The sequence below is a fragment of the Zalophus californianus genome, chromosome 12 (assembly GCF_009762305.2).
Source record: "Zalophus californianus isolate mZalCal1 chromosome 12, mZalCal1.pri.v2, whole genome shotgun sequence".
NCBI classification, from domain to species: Eukaryota; Metazoa; Chordata; class Mammalia; order Carnivora; family Otariidae; genus Zalophus; species Zalophus californianus.
This window is the reverse complement of record NC_045606.1, coordinates 8,674,606-8,678,118: the sequence shown is the minus strand read 5'-3', so window position 1 is coordinate 8,678,118 and position 3,513 is coordinate 8,674,606. Positions and strand designations below refer to the sequence as shown.

The window sequence follows — 3,513 nt, the reverse complement described above, 5'->3', positions numbered from 1 at the left end:
ATTTTAAGAAATTTTTGCATATTTTGGATAATAGTTCTTAATTGGACATGTCTTTGCAAATATTTTCTTCCAGTCTGTGGCTTGTCTTTTTTTTTTCTTGACAATGTCTATTAAAGAGTAGAAAGTTTTAATTTTAATGATGTCCATTTTATCGACTATTTCTTTCATAGATTGTGCCTTTGGTGTTGTATCTAAAAAGTCACATGCCAGTTGTTACATGCCCCTTCATGAATGGATAGGAGCAAGTGAGTGGTCAGGTGGCCAGGCACCATCCTGGTAGAGCTTGGGCACGCTGGGAGCCATACTGTGGAGCTGTTCCTTGTAACTGCATTTGCCTGGGAGGGGTGAGTGGGGGTTGTTCCTACACAGGGAGGTGTTACCCGCTAGTGATGGACCATGCAGCTGTGCAGAGGTAGTTTTCTTCCGAGATCATTTTAGGAGCCATTCTTTCCCATGTCCAGCTGGAGCAAGGACATGAGACTCCTCTTTAACCAGTTCATGAAGAAATGTGAAGATGGCTTCTAGAAACGTTTGCCTTCATATAAATGTAAATCAACTTGAAGTATTAAAGACTTCAAAACCTTTTTTTGTGTGTGTGGCACAAAGCCTGTAAAATAACAAGTGTCATATGCCCAGCTCTTCCCCAGAAGCCTTAAGGAAGGCCTGGGCCTTGATTATGTGATATTCCATAATCATGTTAAAGAAAGGATAGTTTGCATATTTCAAGGAGGTCCTTATCTGCAAGGAGCACCTGGATTCCTTCATAGAGGTGCCATTGCAACCATGATTGATGTTATTATTGGTATGTCTGCAATTATAGTTGGGGGATCGTCATGACTGACAATCTCAGCATTAATTTTAAAAGATCAATCCCGCTTTGTTCTGTTGTGATAAATAGCCAACTTGATAAAATTGAAGGAAAAAAATTGTTTGTTTTCTGTGATGCTCAAAACATGGATGAGAAGACCCTATATTCAGAGGCAATAAGTTTATTGGTAAAGCTGGATCCCAAAGGAAGTTTGATATAAAAGAGCTTCTGGTGCATTCTACACTAACCTCCACTAGGCTCTCTCTCTCCTCCAGAAGAAGCTGTTGTCCCCAGTCCTTCTCTACTTACCTGCTGTTGGGTCCCCAAAAGGATGAAGCCTGCTAACTTTGACCTTCCTGAACAAATCTTCAGAATACAACTCCAAGAGCTATTTCCACCTTCTAAACTTTTTAACATAGAAGCACTCCCTGTGGGGGAAAAAAAAAGTCATTGCTAAATGAAAGGTCATCTAGATTTTCTTCTGTTATCTTCTAGGAGTTTTATAGTTTTATATTTTACATTTAGCTCTGTGGTCCATTTTGAGTTAATCTTTCAGGTTATATAAAATCTGTTTTATGTTTGTTTGTTTGTTTTACATGTTCTTGTCTAGTTGATCCAGCACCATTTGTAAAAAAAAAAAAAGTCTCTGCTCCATTGTGTTGTCTTTGCTCCTTTGTCAAAGATTAGCTGACTATTTATGTGGGTCTCTTTATGGGCTCTCTATTCTGTTCCATTGACCTATTTGTCTATTGCCAATACCACACAATCTTGATCACTGTAGCTTAAAGTAAGTATTAAAATTGGGTAGTGTCAGTCCTTCAACTTTGTTCTTCTTCAATATTCTGATGGTTATTTCTGGTCTGTTGATTTTCCACATAAGCTTTAGAATCAGTTTGTCGATCACCAGAAAGTAACTTGCTTGGATTTTGATTGGAATTGCATTGAATCTATAGATCAAGTTGGGAAGAACTGACATCTTGATAATATTGAGTTTTCCCATCCATGAGCATAGAATCTCTCTCCATTTATTTAGTTATTTGATTTCATTCATTAGTTCTATAGTGTTCCTAATATAGATCTTGTACATATTTTGTTAGATTTATATCTAAGTATTTTATTTTGGGGGGTGCTAATGTAAAAGGTATTGCATTTTACGTTTTAAATTCCATTGTTTATTTACTGTTATATAGGAAAATGGCTGACCTTTTGTATATTATTAACCTTGTACCCTGCAACCTTGCTATTAGTTCCAGGAGTTTTTTGGCTGATTCTTTCAGATTTTCTACATAGATAATCATGTCATCTACAAACAAAGACTGTTTTATTTTTTTCCTTCCAAATCAGTATATGCTTTATTTCTTTTTCTTGACTTATTATGTTAGCTGGGGTTGCTTTTGTTTCAAAAGGAGAGATGAAATAAATGAACCAAGTATTCAATTCAATAAGTTAGAATGGATAAGGAGATTCTGGTCAAAATGTTATACTAAGTTCATGCTTTGGTGCTTTCTACAACCTCAACTCAAAACAATAATAGATAAAATATTTTAAAAATACAAAACAGGAAATAAGTTGATGACAAAGGTTACTGGAATGTGGCTATGGGCACAGCAATGGCAGGGTTTAGCACTGCTGGGTAAAGATTCCAGAACCAGGCTCACAACTTGAAGTTGGGTGAGGGGTGAGCCCTCTGACAGAAAAACAAATGAAGTCTTATTTTTAGAAGATTTTTGCATTGGAAGTCAGCTGGACAAAGGCCTAGTTTCATGTCCACACTGGCACCAATACGCCCACTGGCTTAATAGCATTGACCAAAACACATTGTTCAAATAATATTGTCTCCAGTATGATTATGGACTAGGATTCCTAAAATTACCTGTTTCTAAGCTGGTATCTGGGAGACTAAGTGGAGGCAACACAAGATCTCTACATAAAAATAGGTAAACAGAGAGAATAAGAAAAAGAAAAGGAAAAACAAACAAAAACTTCTCCAAACACAAGCTTGCAAAAATGTATAAAATGCATAGAATCTTTTATGATAAAAAGACATGGGACAATATTAAGAAATAAAATACTAAATTTACTGCAGATAAAGTTATTTGGAATAGTTGGACAAATATTTGCAATAATTATATTTAAGAATGTAAAATAAGATATAGAAAGAAAAAGCCTCTATGAAAAATGTGAGCAATGATATATTTAAAAAGCAGAAAACCTAAAAACAGCAAGATATAAATAAAAATCAGTTAAAATCTTAGAAATAAAACTTTTAAAAAAACTATATGGGAGGGATTTTAGACTAGACACAATTGCATAGTGAAATGGTGAACTAGAAGCTAGTGCTAAGGAATTAGTCCAGGTGTTACTGCAAGACCTAGAACCAGAAATGTGAAGTAATATAGGGACTTGGAAACAGTTTGAGAATCTCCCATATATATTTGACGAGAGCTCCAGAATAGAAGAAGTGATGAAGACACAATATTTTAAGAGATAACTTTCAGCATTGAAATAATCAAACAAAATTATTTGAGGTCTGAGATCAAAAGAGCAGTCTAAGCTCTTCAAGATAGTTAAAGAAAAACAAATCCACACCTAGACTCATAACATACTGCAGAATATTCAGGATATAAGGAAAATCTAATATGCATGCTGAGGGAAATGAGCAATAATCTACAAAGGAATAAACATACTGACAGCAAACAGTAGGC

General features: G+C 35.2%; 1 pseudogene; it reads left to right on the top strand.

Moving 5' to 3' along the window:
• The first annotated feature begins 453 nt into the window (after positions 1-453).
• LOC113911126 lies at positions 454-1,028 on the top strand (annotated as a pseudogene).
• Positions 1,029-3,513: the final 2,485 nt, after the last annotated feature.